General features: G+C 39.7%; 2 long non-coding RNA genes across 3 annotated transcripts in view; both read right to left on the bottom strand.

Annotated features, from left to right (window-relative positions):
* The window catches only part of LOC116298776 (uncharacterized), a 231,119-nt gene that overhangs the window by 3,571 nt on the left and 204,822 nt on the right, over window positions 1-22,726 (bottom strand). The window contains exon 1 of one of the 2 annotated variants that reach the window (XR_016119647.1): window positions 4,087-4,318. The exons of the other annotated variant lie outside the window; for it this stretch is intronic. This is a non-coding gene — a long non-coding RNA (uncharacterized LOC116298776). Of the gene's footprint in view, window positions 1-4,086; window positions 4,319-22,726 lie in introns of those variants that run through there. 2 annotated transcript variants of the gene reach the window in all.
* Window positions 4,702-5,704, bottom strand: LOC148911142 (uncharacterized). The gene is made up of 2 exons (XR_016119650.1): window positions 5,566-5,704; window positions 4,702-5,330 (listed from the first exon to the last, which is right to left on the bottom strand). It is a non-coding gene; the product is annotated as an uncharacterized LOC148911142 (long non-coding RNA).

Below are 22,726 nucleotides of genomic sequence, written 5' to 3'. Positions count from 1 at the left end.
TTTATTGCATTTCGTTTTCAAAATTCGTTCCACATGTAGTTTTCACTCAAAACTTTGAACCCAATTTTTCTTGTAAATTTGCCTTCCCATATTCCCAAATACTCGTGATCCCATATCTTGTATCCCTGATACATCGCCAGTGTCTTCATGAGGTACAATGGACCAAGAACTAAAGGGATAACGAACTGCGTATATCTCTGTCAGCTCCTATTTCTTAAAGGGACGCCAAAGGAAGTCAAATCAATTAAGTTCCATATTAATTTTGGGTCATTCTTGTCATAGAGTTTTGCTTTGTATTTCAGTTCTTCAAAGACAAAACTTTGTATGTCTGTTTCCACACAGCTTAAAATAAAAGTTATGTCATTCGCTGGAAAAGAGGTACTAGAACGTTTTGATCGAGTTCTATATAACCTCCCACAGAAAACCCCAGGACTGTTGTAACGTAACCATGGAAATTACGCACTTAATTGGGATATGTTGTTTTTTGAAGTAAAACTATAAATGGATAAAATTGGAGAGGGTTTTAAAAATTGGTTAGATATCTGCTTCAAGTATTATGCCTTGGTAAAAGAGTACGATATTGGAAAAGGCATTCAGTAGACCTGTTTGTGCAATTGTGTTTTTAAGAGGATTATCATTTGCAATATTAGGAGAAATGCTTGAATAAACAACTTGAATGAGAGTGCTATGCTTGGCTGAACATTGCCGGCGGAGATGGAATCAATTATAGTTGTCTGTACCGTGTTGGTTCTATCATTTCTTTGTACTCGGAAAGGTTTCCTGTACAGGTAGTTTGGGTGATTGCATGCAATTGTTTGTTTGTTTCGCTGTAAATGCTTATGTCTATACCTGTTACCGGTTGATTGTGTTTGATTTCCTTGGTTGTGACCCGAAACGTTCCTGTTTGCCTGCCTGCTTAATATCAGACTATTGGGATTCCTGTGACTTGCTTGTAGTTCTTTTGCTGGGCTTTCTCACAAACAACACAATGATGCACTTGTGTTGTGTTGTGTTGTGTTGTGTTGTGTTGTGTTGTGTTGTGTTGTGTTGTGTTGTGTTGTGTTGTGTTGTGTTGTGTTGTGTTGTGTTGTGTTGTGTTGTGTTGTGTAGTGTTGTGTTGTGTAGTGTTGTGTTGTGTCGTGTCGTGTTGTGTCGTGTTGTGTCGTGTCGTGTTGTGTTGTGTTGTGTTGTGCTGTGTTGTTCATTTGTCTTACTATCTTGTTTGTTCTTAAATATATCTGCATCTTACCTCGCTCGTTTTTTAAAGTTGATTACTTTAGTACTTTAATAACGTTTTTTTTTTTTTGTTTGTTTTCATAATTTCTTGTAGTACATCATTATCCCTATTCGAATACAGTTTTTGAATTTTTTGGTTTCTTTGCTAAATCGGTGTCGTTTTCTAGTTCGTTAACTATAAATATTTACTATAAATATTTCGCTTGCAATAAATATTATTGAGTTAGTTTATAAGAAAGTTGTCAAACACCATGGTCGTAAGGTACGACACTGATCATTGAAGTGTACCGGCGTCAGGATATGTATGATAGTGTATAATACAGTAAAGTATTCGACTGAGAAAAACTGCAGTGAGTAAACATGGTATGTTTACAGTGAAATGTTCAAAAGTGATGCAATATATTTTGGCAAACATAAGAACTAAGTCAGATATTTATGAGAGCAATACAAAAGATATTTCAACTGTAACTTGATTGTTTTGCATAATGATTAAATTGGAGACTGAAGGGCTAGCAATGAGAGAAGTAAAAGTTATAAAGAAGTGCCATCATTAAAAGGCATTTTGCCAAAGATATTAGTATATGAAAATTCTTCATGTTTCAAACAGCGAAAGCGAATAACAAAATGGAAATTAACCCACTGGAAATAATAATTGCTGCTAAACATGTTGACCCCAAAAATTCAACAATGAAAGATATTTTAGTTTTAATTGATAGGAGTACTAGTTGTAGTTGTTGATCAATATTAAATGAATATAAGTGCACCGGTTGAAAGTGATGATATGTAGATATATAGTTCCAATCTTCAGTAAAGAATTTAGTGGCATCCTTGATGCTGATATGGATTTGCACAATTATTACTTATTTTCATCAAGTTCAGCTCCATGTCTTGCATTTATTATTTTTATTTTTCATTACCTTCCTCAGTTGATTCAACACTAAAAAAATTCAATGAAAAATGGAGAGGCATTAAAATATATATATATATATATATATATAATTTCCAATTCATGGAATTGGATAGAATCCTCATAGAAATAAGTTTCCAACCTGTTTATGTTGAAATTTCCTTGCATTTCTACTTCCTAGAACTAGAATTCAAACAACTTTTTAATTATGTCTACATGATTTTCTCATAGCCATGCAACTCACATTGCAAAGAATTATAGATGTTATATTCTCAATTTTATTTATGATTCGTATGAAATTCCCTTATACTCATGTGACATTAGCTTGGACATCATTATAGCATGAATTCCTAACTTCTATCTAAGAATCACGTCAATCCTTTGGTAAATATTTTGCCAACTTTTAATCGCATTACATGTGTAAAACTAGTAGGCAGTGTTGCTGTTAACAGGTATTGTTGTCTATTTTGAAACAGTATAAATTATACAGAAGAAGACTTTGAAGACTTGCAAGTGTACAGAATTATCGATAGGAATATTGGGGAATCCTACAATTATGTTTTGTCCTCGAGATAAAATGTGCCAGTTTGTAAATAGTAAATGTAGTTCAGTGAGATTGACAGCAAGTAGCAATGACTCTGTTCTGCAACCGTGTTTGGATTGAATTGAATTTAGAGTTGTACAATCCATGAATGCAAAAATTTACTTGCAAATAACTGACAGTGATGTGAGAGTGTTTCACATAGCTTCTTGGAATATTGTAATCAGTGCAGTTGTGACCACAACTTCCTTATGGAACTCTGAAACTGACAGTCCAATGATAATAATACCTAACCTTGTGCTAGCTTTCGATTCCTAAACTATTGACAAAGAGCATTTAACACTACAAAAACTTCTATTCCAGACTGAAAATCATGTTATGTGAGACAGCTTTTTCAGTGCGTTGAATATTGATACGGCGAGAAAGGAAAAACAGTCAGAAATCAAGGCAAAGGAAGAGCAAAACAAGATGTAATTAATGGACAAGGTGGCAAAGGCTTCATGATTATTAAGATTAAAATTATCAAGGGGAAATAAGCTATCTATTAGTCGTTTCTGAATACATATTATGAATAACATTACTGTTGTTGCAGTAATGAAGAAGTTTAATGATCGCAGCGATAATCCTTGGAAAAGTAAACAGTTTCCCATAACAAATTGCTGATGAAACCACAACTTCGCCAATAAATAAATAAAATAAAATAAAATAAAAAAGAGACTAAAGAATTTTAAATACAACCAAACTTTTGATACCTGATGCGAACAGATCGTTAAGTGTCCATTCTAGCTTTTCTGCGATTTTTATATATTTTAGACATATCATATCCATATGCCAGGTGCTGTGGTAATGGCGCGTCTTATCGAAAATTAATGCAAACCATTTCATGTTGTGCATCGAATCTCTTTTACAACTGTCAAAATAAATTTAACTTTGGTTTGATGTTTCAGATCATATATTGATCCAATCAACCCCATCATTATCATCCTGCGTGATCGCCTTGTTAATAAGAAAATACAGAGTACATTTGTTAGATTCTACTCAGACTCATGCTTCAAGAAAACTAAAAGAAACTTGTCTTTGTTCCGGCTCTTTGCAACTCAGCCCGATTGATGCGCAAATATCGTAGATCACCAACTCATGAATCGATGGTTTTGTAAAGCGTTTTACTCAATGTTTACTTGTTGAGGTAAATTAGTAGATTACCCTTGATATAGCAGAGAAAGGAACTTCTAAAGTAGATATCTGGGAAGAAGCAAGTCCCTTTGTCTTGATAGGTAAATATATTTTTTCTTGAAGCTTTCCTCATCAGTGCTTGTGGCCAAACTCAATAGCCCTATCGCAATATTGTGGACAAATTACTGACCACACCAAACAACACTCTCACAATATTGAACTACTGTACCTTGGTTTTCCCCATACTTTTTCCTCGACTTTTCAAACTCAGCAATGATTTGTGTCTGATGGACGAATCTGTTTCGAGTCGATGCAGAAAATCACTTATGGCCGACATTTTTTTGTGTTGTTGGAACGGCCGAACGTTTTCGATACGATTTCCTATAATGTTACCGAAGCGTTCTTTTCAATGAATGATTGCAGAAGTGAAGTTACGGAGCTTTCGTATCGTAAGGAATTGTTTATCTTACAGAATATAAATAAACAGAGGTTTACCGAAAACATACACTTGAGATGTTTTGAATTGGACAATTGATGTTTAGTCGAAGTGTTATTAGCGCAATCGAGATTTAATCAGAACATCTTCTTCTACGAAATGTCTTTATTGGGACTTGGGCTTATTTTCGGGTTTATTAATCAATCCTTGTTTAGCAGAAGATGAACTAAACGACAAAACAAAAGAACGTGCAAGTTTGTCACCTAAAAAAATGGACGAAAGCAGGACTGTTTGAAGGTGTGAAAAGCCCGGGATTTAACTTTAGGGTTAATTGTTTGGATTGAATGTTTTGGTTTTCGTCTAAAGGTTGATGAATGTTTGGGTTTCTTGTTTAAAAGAGGTCTTAAGTTAAGACTTAAAGGTTTATTATTTCGACTGCAGTAAAGAGGGATCATTTGGTATTGGCATGTTATCAGTTATTGTCATCGTTTCTTGTTTATTTGCATAGCAGATCCACTCAGTGTCGGGAGCATCAGTTGAAAGTAATCCTGATAAATACATAACAGCATGAAGAAAACGTAGTATTAGAATACCTAAAAATGCATTCTTTTTTGCCAATATTGTAGGTATAGGCCGAGGAACTCACATCTGCTGGTATTAGAATATTAATCATAAATGCTGAGCTCAAAAAAGCCGCTAGCGCGGAGGGTCGAATGGAGATAGTCGAAACAATGTTACCCAAACAAAGCATTAAAGACAATAAGAGCTTAGAAATTAGTTAAGATTCTTTGTTTTTGCTGAAAGGCGGAGGTGTTCGTAGTCGTGTATGGGCACTATTTATATACCTTAATAAGCAAAAACTGAAAAAACTTTAAAACCAAATGATGCTCTTGTGGCAAGTTAAACAATCGAAGAGGCACTTCTACGTTCAATATCAGCAAAACATGCGCTTACTCGTGATCAGAACCACCTTGCATAACGCACGGATAACGGAATCTGTGATGTTGTCGGGTTCATAGTTTCTGTTTTCTGTCCTCCTGCGGTGACCAACAAAACAATTAAACTTCGGTTTAAATTACTAGAGAGAAAGATTACCACGGAAACATGTGAGAACGGGGTTCAGGCAGAGAACCTTTTCAGCTCTTGTTAACTTCTATTCATGTACGCACCGCAGGCACTGAATGGATCAAAGCAATATTTGAAGCAAGAAAACCTACCGCATGAAACCCTTACCGCGATCAGTACTGAAGGACAAAATCTTTATATACGTACCGACACTCAAATGCCAAGAGGATTTGCTCACATGTGCTAAAGGGACTAGTGTATTTTGCCCTAAATCTGAAAAAGCTGGCATTTTCACAGAGCTGACTAATAATAAGTTAATTCAGACAATATGGATCATTCAGGAATACATAGCCTGCGGGCAAATTGTGCTAGAGGACGCTAGATCTGTTTTACCGTGGCTGTCGTGCTGAGAGAAATTTGCTTTGAGGTGCCGACCAAAAATTGATAAGATAAAACCGCTGCAGCCGGCGTTCAGTAAAGGCGAGGAAAACAAGTTTGAATCGATCCATTGCAAGGTATTTTAGGGATTTTCCTTCGCTTAGCAGAATGCTACTTGACTCGGTTAACTCAATAAGATATTATTTCTGTTTCGTCTATGATTTGCAAGTAACCACAATACTAGACGGCAATGTTTTGATCTGAGCCATTAAAACACTCGACGGTAATAAGTAAATAAACACGAAAGACGGACATTCGATGACCATTTAAACGAGATCGATGATCGCACGACAGTCGACTTGTCTAACGGAAATCGAGACGAATTACAGCCCGTTATACGAACGAATAAAAATACATGGGTTTCTAGAAAACAGATTTTCAGATATTCCATGGTGTCATGACTTCAACGGAAGGCACCTGGAAAACGGATGTATTGAGCTAGTCACAGCGGCCGACCCCGATTCTAGACGCAATATATATAGGTGTATTGTTCTTGTTGACTACGAACGCACTGAGCGGTTGAGAACATCTCTTAAGAAAAGGAGCCAATAACCGACACAATAATTACTCACAGTGGGTGGTTCAAGCGCTTCTGGAAAGAAATCAGAGGGGGGTGTCTTTATTTCAATAAATAAGATCCAACTCTTATAGCATCTCATCACCTTGTCTAAACTGTATTATCGACCCAATTCCAATTTTTCTCATTTTGGAAGAGGAAATTGCTTTTATAGATTTTTTATATTTAATTGGGTCGTCGTATATGGAACCCTAAAAGACAATTTGTATTTTCAACTTCGTAATTAAAGCTATGAAGATTAACTTTTTTGGGCCGTTCTCTAGGATTTGGAGAGTAATATATCTCAGTCATTGCCAGTCAATTTCAACAGGTATTTATCGGCTGAGATGGCATTATTATCGCCAACAGATTTTTCACTCGACTCTGAAATCCTTGACGCTTCGATAACAACGATAAGTGTCAGTGGTCTCTGTCGAGAATAAAACTCACCACGGTCCATCACTTTTGTTTTCAAATTACGATAAATACTTCGTCAATCCCTCTTAGTAAACAAGAAACAAAGTAGGTCCGCTAGAATACATGATAAATATCGCCTATTCATTAGAGGAATGATGAAATAAACCCGAGAGACAGACCGCTCGCTCGCTTGCAGTATACAATACCGAAGTACCGGAAGCACATAAAATGTTCTAATATATTTATTCAGCAGAGAAAAGTTTACTGAAAGGGCCAAGGTCCCTAGAATGCGATCAGTTGACAGGTGTATTGGTAAGGGAATTTCACTAACAATTTCACCTCGTGCGACAATGCGACGTATCAAGATTTCATCGCTTTGAGCTTTGCCGATGTAATTTAGAATCTGTTATCTCAAACGCTATGCAAATAAAAAGAATTAAACTTGAAGTGTACATGAATTCATTAGCGATAACACATCCACCAAGAAACAAAAAAGCGAGAATGAAAGTGTTTCACCAAATTAGTACGTGTTTAATTTTCGCCGTGGATTTTTCTTAGCGCGAATATGAGTCCCATTTCCTTGCTATCTCCTCATGTTTATAATCAGTTGCTTTACATTCAAACAAATACCCACACACATTAGAAAAACTCTGCGCACATTCTTATGATTTATTCATTTTCGGCTCGAGATTTGTCGGCAGAGCCCATATCAAATAGATATCAATAATGCCGACTTGTTTCAAAATTAGAGCGTGAGGAAAGAAGAGCCCATTTATCTTTATCATCGGCACACGTATTTTTTAACTATTATCATCAGTTATTAGTTTTAAGAGCGCTTTTATGATTCCCACCGCCAAGACTGATATATCTATCTATGTATCTGTTGTTTATAACAAGATGTACAAATGTAACTATAAAACTCAGTCCAGGCACACTTAGAAATTAAAGCGCACTGCACCCACCACCGATCATTAAGCCTCTCTCGCGTTCCTGTAAGTAAACCGAGATTGAGATGGATTGCAGTGTAGTTCTGTCAAGACGGATCTTTTTCATTAATTTTCTGTTTCTAGATTAATAATATTAATAATTACTGTTTTTAACAAGCGGTCCACGATAGGTTCTTTCCAAAAAAAAAAAAAAAAAAAAAAGCTTTCGTAACACTAACACTAACACATAGTCGTAAACACCTACACAGACACACATACGCGCGCGCACGCACACACACACACACACACACACACACACACACACACACACACACACACACACACACACACAAACTACTGTTACGTTGAATAATACGCTGAACTCAAAGCATATGCTGATTTTCACCGGCCGGGAGCGTTTCTGATCGCATCGTAGAAGGGAAACAAAGATGCAGGGCATCACATGATTCCCAAGTCGGACCGCGCCTATGCGCAATGTATTCCAATATCAAATCACTTGTCGTTCTCTCCACAATACGATTTTTGCTTGAAGCACACATGGTCTGTAATGGTAACGTATTTAGTACGCTCCTAATTTTGAACATTTCCCCCCCGAAGCTAGGGTCTCAGTGTCGTGCTAGCGTCTCTAAGATAAATTTGATTTATCCAATGCCAAACTTCTTGTTTTGTTGTGTTCTCTTAGAAACATACATTACAGCGCATTTTAACCGCCACTCACCGGTTGGTTCAGTTGGTTGAGCATCAAACTTTTGTGCGGAAAGTTGTTGTTCGAGTTCCACTCGAACCAACACTCAGTGTCTTAAAATACCTGAGGAGAAGGTGTTGCCTTTGTTATAACAACTACAAAAAATAAAGTGGCGGTCCCGTATCTCCTTTCTATACCCTCCCCCTGCAACGGAGGGACGTAAATGAACCATGCACCGAAGACGTAAAGAAACCCTGTCAGTGACCACCCTGAGTCTCTGGAGTTTACTAACGATTTATTAACGGGTTGATTGGGGGATGGGTATGGGGATTTTACGGGTTTGGAAATTGGTGGTCCACATGGAGATGTCGAAGGGAAAGGTAATGGATGATGGAAGATGGTAGTCCACATGGAGAAGAAAAAAAGGTAATTGATGATGGGAGGTAGTGGTCCACATGGAATGGTAGTCCACATGGAGAAGAAAAAAAGGTAATTGATGATGGGAGGTAGTGGTCCACATGGAATGGTAGTCCACATGGAGAAGGAAAAGGTAATTGATGATGGGAGGTAGTGGTCCACATGGAATGGTAGTCCACATGGAGAAGGAAAAGGTAATTGATGATGGGAGGTAGTGGTCCACATGGAATGGTAGTCCACATGGATAATGTTATAGCTTATGCATGATAGAAGTGGGTTCCCTGTGGGAGAGAGAGAGAGAAGGAGCTCGTGGGAATGGGACAGAGTTGTTATAGGGAAGAGTAGACAAGTTGTTGTGGTTTTTAAAAAATGAATCCGGAATTCGAATGATTTTATCTTCAGGACAGCACATATGTCGAATCGTGAAAACCTGAACTCGTGAAAACCTGAAATCGTGAAAACCTGAACTCGTGAAATTAATCCTGTAACGTGGAATTGTGAAATCATTGACTGACTGAACTCTGAATAAACTGATAATCTAGAACCACTACAAAATTCGACATATCGTCAAATCTGAACGAACTGATCGAGAAAGAAAACACAAGATGAATGCCGAAGGAAACCCGAACTTGACCATCGAGCAACAACATGAAAGAATCCTCGAATTAGAAAAACAACTTGAAAACATGATAAAAGGACCGTCTGAATATGGGAGACAACTTGAGCGAGAGTTGGATCTTGGATCCCGAAGAGGTAAGAGAATTATTCAAGAAAATATGAAAGATTTCGAAGGCCGTAAAGCCGAACGGATTACACAAAGACGACATTCCTTGGCGGGATATTTATCCCACCTGTCAAGACTTGTCAACCAAGTTGGAGACGTGGAACGATGCTTCGAAGCCGAAAAAAATGTTGATTATTTAAAGAAATTAGAACTTGCATCGGATTTGTACAGAAATGAATACAGTGTTTACATCGAGGAAGATGTAAGTGAAACAGAACTTTTACGAGTAAAACAACAACACGAACATGCCAAAGATAATTATCACAAGTGTGCCTATGCCGCATGCGAGCGTTTGAGACAGGCACAACAATGTCGAGAAGACGAGCAGGCGCCAGTTCGCCGACAAAGAGATAATGAGACAATAAGCCAATATTCCTACGCAGGGGGGTCTACTAAGTCGAAAACTAGATCGCTGAGCTCTTCGAAGAAACGAGAACTACAGAAAAACGCGGAATTGAAGAAAATGATGGCAGAACAAGCTGAAGAAATAGCAAAATTGGAAGCGGAAATGGAAAAGCGCAAGATAGACATTGAACTAGAGAAGCAAAAAACAGTAAGAAAACTGAGATTTGAAGCCAAGATAGCAGAAAAGGAAGCCGAATTTATGTCAGAGGATGAAGAGTCCGATCTAGAATTACCACGTGGACCATACCTTTACACAAGCACCCCCTTGACAAAGGAAGACCAGACCACTGATTGGGTCGTAAACGAAACCACACGCATCCATGTACCGGATGACCGCGATGAGAGAATAAAACGAGAATACGAATATGAATACCAGAGAAGCTCCCAATGCCCCGAGAAGTACGATGAATATTGGAGAAACTCCCACGTTCCTAAGAGGTACGACATGCAAGAAGAAAGCGCTGACAAGAGCCACGCCCAAAACGTTATGGCCGACGAAAGATACCATTCTGAGAGACCTCGAAGAGAAGAATCCATCTTACAAGAAACTACAACCCACAATGCAATTATGCTGAAGTTGAACATGTTGCAAGCCATGCAGCCTGTAAAGTTCTCCGGAGATGCTGACGACTTCCCCAGTCTTAGAAGCCGCCTGAAAGACAATTTAGAGGACGGATTATTGACCGACGGACAAAAACTGGAGTTCTTACCGAAATTTGTCTGCGGAGAAGCGTATGAAGTAGTTCAACGAGCGTCTGGATGCAAGTACGACGATGTTGTGAAGCTGCTAGAGGAACGATACGGACACCCATCCGCGGTTGCAGCCGCATGTATCGAAAAACTGACCATTGGTCCAAAGTTAGCCCATGATGACAACAAAGGACTACGTAACTTTGCAGAACAACTTGAATCAGCATCGAAGAAGCTGGAAGGAGAATACGAAATTGAAGCAAGCACGACGTCGAACCTGAAGCTGATCGTAAGTAGGTTGCCAAACTACCTATCAGCAAGGTGGGGAGATACCCTGTATTTCATCAGAGAGAAAGGGATGTCACCGAAGTTGAAGGACCTTGCGGCATTTGTGAAAAGACAAGCAGCAATCAAGAACGATCCCGCCTTTGTCACTACAACTTCATCACGGAACAGTGAATCGAAAACGAACACTGCTAGACCAATGAGATTCACTCACAAGGTAATGAAAGCTCAACCTCCGCTGAAAACCGCCACCTTCACGACCGACGTCAGACCTAAGGAAGCGTATCAAGCCGGTAGTAAAACAGAAAACGCAAGTACGCCGGGTCGCTGTGTCTGCTGCTCTGGAAGCCACGACCTTCTACATTGTACACAGTTCGCAAGGAAAGACATCACGGACAGATGGAACGTCGTGAAGAATAATAAACTGTGTCATGTTTGCTTGAAAGCGGGACACTTAAGAACACAATGCAAATCGAACGAGAACTGTGGATGCGGAAGTGAGCGACGCCACCACAAGCTGCTACACAACTGTCCCAGACCGAAAGCAGCCCCAGTCGACAAGAAAGCTGAAGAAAGGGAACAAAGAAAGGATCCACCGAGTAACGACCAGAGGCCTGCTCCTGAACAGAGGAAAACCGACCAGTACGCAACCAACGTACGAAATACAGACAAAAGTATACTTCTGCACGTGGTACCGATAAAGATCTCCGCGCCGGATGGAAGTGCGATAACGACGTATGGACTCCTGGACAACGGGTCCCGTGCCACCGTAGTTGACGCCGAAGTGGCAGAGATGATAGGACTCAAAGGAAGAAAGAAAAGAATATCGGTCAACACGCTGATGAATAAAGAAGAAGAAGAGTTCCAACTGGCTGAGTTCCAGATACAGTCTGCCGATGGCGAAGGACAACCAATCACAGTAGAGGAAGGGTTGATATCACAAAAATTCAGCATTTTTGAAGACCTCTTGCCTTCCAATATCAACAGAAATGCGTACCCTCATCTGATAGACATTGAAGTACCGGAAGTAGAAGTCCCGCGGGTATCTGTGTTGATTGGCAAGGATGTTGACGAAGCACACGAGATAATTGAAGTACGGAAATCTGATGAACCTACCTGTAAGCTCCAGGCTCAGAGAGGGCCCCTTGGGTGGGTCATTACGGGTACTATTGAAGGAAAAACACAACGAACGAAACTTGACTTGCACTTTACTGACATAGAAAACCTGAAGTTACGTGAACAGATAGAAAGATTCTGGAAGATAGATGACTACGGAACAAGACAGGATGTCAAAGAAAAAGAGGTGCTTTCAAGAGAAGATCTGAGAGCAGTAGCGAAGCTTGAAGAGACAACAGTGTTTAAAGAAGGACATTACGAGACCGGACTGCTGTGGAAGAAAGATGATGTGAAATTGCCAAACAATCGCGAGCAAGCTGAAAAGAGACTGTTGAGCCTCAAGAAAAGGTTTCAAAAGGATCGAGCGTTCGAAGAAGTGTATCGTGACACCATGAATGGCTACATCGAGAAAGGATACGCGCGCAAACTCTCCGCTGAAGAAACTTCGCAGATTGGACCGCGAACATGGTACTTACCTCACTTCGGAGTTACGAACGTTAATAAGCCAGGAAAAGTGCGTATTGTTTTCGACGCCGCTGCTGAACATGAAGGTACGTCATTGAACAAGAATCTGCTTCAGGGACCCGACTGCACGAACAGTCTGCTTGGCGTATTAATGCGATTCCGTGAAGACAAAGTTGCACTTGTAGCGGACATCGAAAGCATGTTCCATCAAGTCGGAGTACGTGAAGAAGATCAAGACTCTCTAAGATTCTTATGGTGGAGTGGAGATGCTGATGATCCTCCTGAAGAGTATGTGATGACAGTTCATATATTTGGTGCAAGAGACTCGCCGTGTGCAGCAAACTCAACCCTGAAGAAAACAGCGGATGACAACAGCGACGACTTCGATACTGCGACAGTTCACACTGTAAAGAACAACTTTTATGTCGATGACGTCCTAAAGTCGTTACCTAATGCGGACGCTGCAACACGCATGGCTGAGCAACTGACACAGCTGTGTATGAAAGGAGGCTTCAAGTTAACGAAGTTCACCAGCAACGACCGCGAGGTCCTAGCTGAAATACCAGAAGAAAAGAAAGCCACGTCCTTCCTCGATCTGAAACTCCAAGAATTACCAACAGAAAGAGCCCTCGGTGTACGCTGGGATGTCGAGTCAGACACCTTTGGGTTTAAAGTGTCAGAATTGCAGAAACCGAATACAATGAGAGGAGTTCTTTCAACTATTAGTGCGGTTTTCGACCCTCTAAACTTTGCAGCACCAGTGATATTGCCTGCAAAAAGAATCATGCAAGAACTGTGGAAGAAGAAGTATAAGTGGGACCAACCACTTGAAGGTGAGATCCTACAAAAATGGTCAACCTGGAAAGAGAATCTTCCACTGCTGGAGCGAGTATGCGTACCGAGATGTTATTTTACGCGAACAAGTGAACAAAGAATTTCTCTTGAGCTTCACCACTTCTGTGATGCGTCCGAGGTCGGGTATGGAGCAGTATCGTACTTGAGAGCCGAGTATCATGATGGAAGAATCGAATGCTCATTTGTGATGGCTAAGTCCAGAAACACCCCTATCAAGACCCTCACCATCCCTCGTCTTGAATTGCAGTCAGCGGTACTTGCAACGCGTCTTGACAAGACAGTGAGGAAAGAGCTAGAGCTTGATGTTCAACAAGTAACATTTTGGACCGACTCCATGATAGTTCTAAACTATATCAGAAACGAAACTCGACGTTTCCAAACGTACGTCGCAAACAGAGTGACCGAAATCAGAGAGGAAACACTGCCCGAACAGTGGAGACATTGTCCAGGCAAGGACAATCCTGCAGATGATGCAAGCCGTGGTCTTGACACTGAAGAATATCTCAAGAACCAACGCTGGCTTAAAGGACCAGAGTTTCTGTGGAAGACGAAAGAGAACTGGCCCGAGAACAAGTTTGAAGAAGTTAGCGTACAAGATCTGGAAGTTAAGAAAGAAGCTTATCTGACCGTACCTGAACGCAGATCATCTGTGGAGGAACTTACAAGGAGGTATTCCAACTGGATAGTACTCCTGCGCCGAGTTGCCTGGCTAGTCAAATTCACCGAATGGATCAAGTCCCGACACGTGAAAGAGAAACGTATTTCTACTGAAGACCTGCAGAACGCTAAATTGAAGGTTGCTAGGATCGTGCAACGTGAAGCCTTTTCCGAAGATATGCAGAGCCTCAAGAAGAAGAAACAAGTTCAAGGACACAGCCCCACAGCAAGTCTAAGCCCAAAGTTACATGATGATGGTCTACTTCGTGTTGGTGGAAGATTGGCTAAGGCACCAATTTCCCATGACGCAATGCACCCAATAATTTTGCCTCGGAAGAGTCACGTTACGACAATCTTGATACGTTACTTGCATGAGAAGAACGGACACTGTGGTCAAGAGCAAGTGCTAGCCCTCCTGAGAGAACAATTCTGGGTAATCCAAGCACGAGTTGCCATAAAAAGAATCCTCGGAAGATGTATCGATTGCAAGAAACAGAGACCTCAAACGACAAACCAAGAAATGGGTGAGCTACCAAAAGTTCGCTTAACACCATATGAACCACCATTTACCTACACAGGGGTAGATTATTTTGGACCCTTCCATATCAAGAGAGGAAGAGGACGAGTAACCGAGAAGAGATGGGGAGCCATCTTTGTGTGCATGAACTCCCGCGCCGTCCACTTGGAGGTCGCAAAATCGCTGGAAACTGACGACTTTATCATGGTCTTGGTAAGGTTCCTGAACCGAAGAGGTCACGTCAAAGAAATAAGATCGGATAATGGAACAAATTTTGTCGGGGCGGGCAGAGAAATCAAGGAAGCCATTAAAGAGATAGACTCCCGCAAGATTGCGGGGGAGCTGATGGAACGCGGATGCAAATGGGTATTTCACCCACCAGGAGCCCCACACATGTCAGGTGTATGGGAACGGCTTGTGAAAACTGTCAAGAGAAGCATCAAAGCCATAATGGGACAAGAGACAGTCAACGAAGAAGTGCTACATACCGTATTTACCGAGGCGGAGCGCATTTCCAATGGCAGACCGCTAACTCGAAATCCGCCGAATCCTGATGATGACGAACCGTTAACTCCGAGTCATTTCCTGAACGTCCGTCCAACCACCAACCTACCCTCTGAGATGATAGACGAATCGGACAAATACAGCAAGAAACGATGGAGACAAGCACAGTTGTTAGCCAACCATTACTGGAAGAGATGGCTGAAAGAATATATACCCTCACTACAAGAGAGACAAAAATGGCGACAACCAAAGAGAAACATACAGATTGATGATTTGGTGCTGGTAGCTGACGAAAACCCTACAAGGAACAAATGGCCGCTAGGCAGAGTTACTAAGGTGTTTCCAGGAAGTGATGGTTTGGTTCGAAGTGTAGAAGTGAAGACTAAGGAAAACAGCTACCGACGTCCAATCCACAAGTTATGCTTGCTGGAAGCCGAAGATGAAGATGACGTTTGAACCAAGAGACTCAGACTTTGCGTTTATAATTTAGTTGAAACTGTTATAGTATGAACGTTTTAGTATAGACCGTTCATAGGGGGCGGAATGTTATAGCTTATGCATGATAGAAGTGGGTTCCCTGTGGGAGAGAGAGAGAGAAGGAGCTCGTGGGAATGGGACAGAGTTGTTATAGGGAAGAGTAGACAAGTTGTTGTGGTTTTTAAAAAATGAATCCGGAATTCGAATGATTTTATCTTCAGGACAGCACATATGTCAAATTGTGAAAACCTGAACTCGTGAAAACCTGAAATCGTGAAAACCTGAACTCGTGAAATTAATCCTGTAACGTGGAATTGTGAAATCATTGACTGACTGAACTCTGAATAAACTGATAATCTAGAACCACTACAGATAAGAAAAAGGTAATTGATGATGGGAGGTAGTGGTCCACATGGAATGGTAGGTCCACATGGATAAGGAAAAGGTCATTGATGATGGGAGGTAGTGGTCCACATGGAATGGTAGTCCACATGGATAAGGAAAAGGTAATTGATGATGGGAGGTAGTGGTCCACATGGATAAGGAAAAGGTAATTGATGATGGGTGGTAGTGGTCCACATGGATAAGGAAAAGGTAATTGATGATGGGAGGTATAGTGGTCCACATGGAATGGTAGTCCACATGGATAAGGAAAAGGTCATTGATGATGGGAGGTAGTGGTCCACATGGAATGGTAGTCCACATGGAAAAGGGAAAGGCCATTGATGATGGGAGGTAGTGGTCCACATGGAATGGTAGTCCACATGGAAAAGGGAAAGGCCATTGATGATGGGAGGTAGTGGTCCACATAGAGGAGGAAGAGGTATTGATGCTTACACATGGTCCGGGGCTCACCCCGAATCTCTAGTTGAAGGGTAACGAAACACGGACCCATGGTTTTAAATCACCTAGCAACCTACGCTGCTATAGATCAACTGCAAGCATGCCTAATCCAATCCACCTTCGTATTCTTCATAGAACAACGGGAATTATTTTTTCAATGTGCGAGAGAAAGTTGGGGAGAGTAATATAACATATCTTTCTCGAATTATAGATTCATATTGGCAGGGTACATTTCCTGACAATTTTCGGCTTTCTCATATTGTGGACAAGCTCACCCATGGTTGTGCAAACAAGGAGGAATGTAAACGTAAACTGATATCAAAATGCAAAGATTTAGCACTCAAAAACTGTTTGAAAATAACGCGACGATTTGAGGCTGCTGTTGACACCACTATTGGATGGCTCTGGTGATGCCCACATCAATGTATATATATTACACACTTGACGCAACCAGGAAATCACAAAGAAATGGATCGAAGAAAAGACATCAGTTCAGGCCCAAGGCACTGGCAAACATCAGCAACAAATCAGGCAAAAAAGCGCCAAGGGTGCCAAGGAGACTGCAATCATCGTCGCTATAGGTGTGCTAATAGACCTAATAATACAATACAATTATGATACAATATTTTTTATTTATACCATATACTATACTCCATGTAAAGCGTCTTTGATTATATCCACATATAAAAGGGCGCTGTATAAATCATAGAGAACAAGAAAATGATTATATACATATATTTACAGATAGTATAGGTTACCTAGAGTAACTAAAAAGCTACACGAGATATCAACAGTAAGTCACCGATGAAACATGCGGATTCTGTGGCAAACAAGGGCGATTTTAACGAGATTGCCTACAGACAACGACAACGACAACGACAACGACAGCGACAGCGACAAGGACAACGATAATGAAATTGAGTCGTGCTTGCGTGTAAACGATCGTGAACATTGGATCGTTTGCGAAATGTGCAATAAAGATAGCTTGGGCGAGGTTGTTTAAACGTTTATATTTCATTACTGCGTGTCTATGAATCATAAGTTGTCTGAAAGGAAGCAAAGTAAGTTGGCAGAGTAGCAGAGTTTGGGAGTTTCTGGGTTGACTAAAGCATATTTATGCTAGAAATAGAAGTGTTTGACCATGCTATATGCTGTGAAGCAATAAAGCATTTTAGATTTGAACATTAGCAGAAGGTTTTTTTTTGAGTTAAACTTGCTTTAATGACTCGGTTAATCTGATATAACTTGGAAAAGCAAGAGGAAACTACTCTTGAGATGTGGTTGTCGTACGTTAAATGGAGTCTAAAATGACACCTAAGTCCTTGGCGGAGACAACAGGCTTCAAAGATTTGAACAAAGAGTAAAATGTTGGTGTGGAAGGCAGTCTACTCCTCATCTGCTGTCTCGTTCGGATCAGAAGGAGCTTGGTCTTGAAAAGGGGACAAACCAACGACGAAGACAAACGTCACCACGCTGTAGAGGTCATGCTACCTAATCAGGAACTGAAGCAGTGTGTATGTGTATGTATGGTCCCACCCAGTGACGCCATTATCCGAGGAGTGTCTAGAGCAGATCTTCAAAGCTGTTAAACTATAGCAGGGGAAAATTAATAGGGGGAGTGCAACTCTCAATAAATCTTTGGTTCATCAGATAGCTAGGCTAAAAATAACAAGCTCGCTTGGATTGGTTGGTGTCTGTGACGTCGTCTTTTCAAGATGCTGAATGCTTTTTTCGGCTTTATTCAATGAATTTTGGCTGGTAAATTCTTTTTTTAAGGACAATTTTACGAAAATATGTTTGAAAATATATGGATTCAACAACGAAACTTTAGTAATTACAACTCGTAGTGATCTAGGAAATTGATTTAAAAACTTGAATACTTGTACGCTACTGTCTTTAGTTTTCGGCGGTATCGGATTGTAAGATCTGAAATACAATTTTTATTTTTGATTTAGACTTCATTGCAAGACACTAAAGAATATCTACCAAGGCAAAAAAAAAAAAAAATAATAATACTGAGATTGAATATTGAAAATTACGAGATATTTTAAGAAAGAGTGAAATTATTTTTAGCGAAACTTCAGCAAATGGACAACCGACACTGGCATGGGGTTCACCAAGTCTTGAAATGTAAAATAATAAACTATGCGACAAAGGACGGCTTCAACGCTTTTTATTACAAAAAAAAAATAAAAATAAAAATATAAAAAAAAAATAAAAAAAAAAAGAAGCAGTTTTCAAAACAACAAGTATTACCATGGAACATAAGGCTAGTCGGCGTTTCATAGTCCATGGTACATGGTATTTCATCAAAAGAAAAGCGTTTACCTGAAGGAAAGATCCAAGGCCAGTGTGTGGTACGTGGTCAGGCTTTCATTGGTTTTCCGGGAAGTTTTAATGTCAGTTCTGCTTGAATATGAGCTGTGCTAACAATCTTCTTTCTTGTTTTTCAAAAGAAATTTTACTATAAATACTTACTAGATTTGCATGTTCATTTCTTACAGATTAGAGAATCGGCAGTTTCCACAGTACGTTCGCTTTTGGCTATTCACTCCGAAACATTCAAGACTTCTACGGATATTGTGGAATCGGAGTCTGAGGGTTTGAAAGCAAAAAGTGATAAAACATTTTCAAATTTGACGAATATAAAATTTTTAAAACACTTTCTTTATATTGATCTTGGAGTACTTTCGTGTCGATTTTTCTAGAAAGTAGACGTGAAAACAGAACATATTTTCCCCCGTCTTGGCTGTAGAGGTGCTTAGTAGTCTTTGGAAGTAATGAAGCTATTATTTGAAGATTTGATGTCAGTTCTCTAAGATCACTACGAGTTGAACATGGCCTTGCATAATGCAGTCTTATTTTTGAATCCATATATTTTAGATAGACGTTCAAAAAAGCTTAATTTTTTCCTATAAAATTGTCCATGAAAACAGAATTTAACCAGTTGAAATTAATTCAATCAAGCCGCCGAAAAAAGCATTCAGCATCTTACGGACGACTTCACAGCCACCAACCAAGTAGGCGCGTAAGTTTTAGCTTAGCTAGCAATTTGATAAACCAGTGAAATAGATCGAGTTACACTCTCCTAGTAATTTTCCCCTGACTAGAGAAGTTAGTAACATCACCTGCACCAAAATTGCTACAAAAATGAGTTGTTACATCACAAAACCCAAGCCGAATGTGCCTGTATTCTTGGTATTGGATTCTTTAGAAGTTTGCATGAACTAGACACAAAGCGTATCCATGGACCCCAGCGCTAGCTATGTTGTTCACATTGCTCGATGTATCAGTAGGTATCACCTTCAGTATTTAGATTCACATTCAGTTCATTCAGTTCTTGTCAAAACTGCACTGGCATCTTAAGACTCAAGTGTTGGTTTCGTCAGTTTTTCCTGTTGGTATAGTTTATTTATTGTTACTGGACGAGTTTGACAGTTAGGCTGGAGTGGTTGGACGGTGTTTCTATCCCCACATACTCCACATATAAACACTTTCTTGTATTCTCTGCGGAATGTTTTGTTCATTACACCATAAATTATAGGGTTGATGGCAGTGGACGATAATCCACATATTGTGAACATCATGTACACCTGACGAGGTAGCGACTCCTCGCCTAATCCCAGGTCTATGATCTCGATGAAGAAAACTGGCATCCAGCATAATAAATATCCAAAAACAGTCGCGAATAACGTTTTAGTAATGCAAATTTCTTCGGCCGTAATGCTCTGAAATTGAAGTGCTCTTTCGGACCGTGGTTTGTGCAGATTCTTTCGATGCTTTCTCAGAGCGAAGAAGACTTTGAGATAGCAGATAAGTATTATAACCGTTGGTATTCCCATGAAGATCAACATCGTTGATATACTTCGCGCAAGCATTGGCTTCGGATAGCAGAAAAATTTTGCAGGTTGAAAAACAAAGATTTGTCCCACTATGATGTACGGTAACGGATAAATGGCAGCAATAATATATGCAAAGAAAACGAGCAGTTGTGTTCTTTTTTGAGTGAAAACCTTTCGATATAAGTTTTGATTGACAATACAGCAGTACCTATTAAAGGCCATGATCATGAGATTTTGAAGTGAGGTTATTCCGAGCCAGACTACTAGGTATCCCTGAACTTGGCAGCCAGTGAAGTTTGAAGGCCATTTTCCCGTGGCAAGTACAACAATAGACCACGGTGTACATAACAACGAAAAAGAAAAATCCGAGAAGGCCAAAGAGATGACAAAATAGTTTGGGATTGTACGAAGGGCTCGGTTCTTGTATACAATCCACAGTACCAATGAATTACCCAGGATTGCCGCGATAGATATACTTGTATAGATAAGGGTCTCTGTGATTACTAACGCTGGTTGTCTTGATATCAAAGACTTAAAGGTGCTGGTGTTGATGTTTGGCAAGTGGGACATCATGACTATATCTAGTATATCTTGTGTACGCACTGCTTGCTACTGTCTGAATGACCGCTTCACAAACGTTTTAGTCGATTTGCTCTTTATATTTCATGGTGACGTAGTTTGTACAAATATATAAATCAGATGGACAGAGAACGCCCTCAAAAGATAAGAAACCTTAACAAATAATGAGTTTTCGATGGCAATAAAAAGATAATTTTAAACTTTCTTTCGACTTATTGTTTAACCAATTCTCCCCGTTTGAATATTTTTGATCACGTTTGTTTCTTGTAAACAATAAATTCAAGTTTATTGCATCTTGTTCAGTCACATCAGCAGTCTTCAAAAGTCATATCCATAAGAAAAAGAAATAAATAAAGTTGATGAATACTGCACGTATTGTACTCAAGTGTCCAGATGGCTGTTAATTTACCATTGAAACTTTTATTTAAAATTACAAATTTCATTAACATTTATTTCTCGCTATATCTAAAATTGTAATCATTTGCTTAGCTGCGGTAGACCCTGCGGTAGCTGTTCGATGATTGGTTGGTTGGTTTGTTAATCGAAAGTCAATGTAAAGAAAAAGGAGTCTTTTTGAATAAATCCTTGATCTTCCGTCTTAAACATCCTTCAGTAATTAACGTGATAAAGGTTAATTGCATAATTACATAATAATTTAAAGTTCGAACGATTGAAATGTCGTTTTGTTTGAAAATATACTTCAATTAATTGCTTTAATTTTCAGTTGTATCAAGTTTTCAGTGGCGGATCCAAGATTTTAAAAAAGGAAATCGCAGGAAACGGTGGTAGGATTGCCTTCTCAAAGGGGGTTCCAATTTCATTCAACTGAGCGTAACATGATTAGTAGCTTCACAAGATTTTACAAAAGGGGGGTTCCATGGAGCCCACGGAACCACCCCAGACGATTCTGAGACTAATATTCTCTCATTTCTAATAGGCATTCTTTCTTTCCCAATTGTGAATCCATGTTTCGTGGAAACACTAATAGTCCATGGGCAGTGGCGCAGCAAGTTTTACTGAGCCTGTGGGTATGTGGATATATGAGGTTCCCCCCCCCCCCCCCCTGACCGAGACTTTGCTGCGTCGCCTTTTTCTTTCATGCATCGAGCCGTCACGGTGTAACTAGTCAAGAAGCTTTTCCTACCTCTTATGCACTCTGTGAAGATTATTTCATACCATAGGTAATGACTCCTACAGCTACGCATTGTAATGAGCGATGCATGCCTAGTAAAGATGATCACTTTCCCTAACTTTTTGCCATCTTGACCTGTGACCCCTGTTAATGGTTGATTTGGAATAGACATAACGTTATCTTACTACAGTTCCCAAAACGCTTTGAAACAATTTATTTACATTCTTATTGCCTCGAGAAGAGTAAGAACAAGCTGAACAATATTAAAACGCCGGTCATGTCATAAAACGTTACGTTTTATAAACAATTTAAAGGCGTGAAAACCGTGGTCTCTTTTTATGAATATTAATAAATAATAATTGTGTATTGGTAGACACCATGACGACCAGTGACAGTCAACTCATATCAAAGAATCGACCATTGATAGAAGCAATGTTAATTTTCACTACAGTAAAAATGCAGAAAATGTCCTAATTAAAAATTCTTATTGGGGTTCGCAGACCACAGGAATCCCAATAACCAATGACTTTGTGAGTATAGTACCGTAATGCTAAAAAAAAAAAAAAAAAAACCCGTAATGCTATTCGAATGAAAGCGGCAAACATTAAGTCGCAATTTCTTTTAATATTAATTAATTTCTTCGAACTGCTTTAATTTCTTTAAAAATTAAAATTAGAGAATCAAAATGTCTGAAATCGATGGAAACGATGAAATGTCTGCCTGTGGGCTTCCTGTGTACATCATGTCCTGCAGTATG

This window comes from Actinia tenebrosa, unplaced genomic scaffold (genome assembly GCF_029948245.1).
Source record: "Actinia tenebrosa isolate PJP-AT-01 unplaced genomic scaffold, QUT_ActTen_1.0 PGA_scaffold14__42_contigs__length_11649687, whole genome shotgun sequence".
NCBI lineage: Eukaryota > Metazoa > Cnidaria > Anthozoa > Actiniaria > Actiniidae > Actinia > Actinia tenebrosa.
Note: the sequence above shows the minus strand (reverse complement) of the source record. Positions and strands in the feature narration are given on the sequence as shown.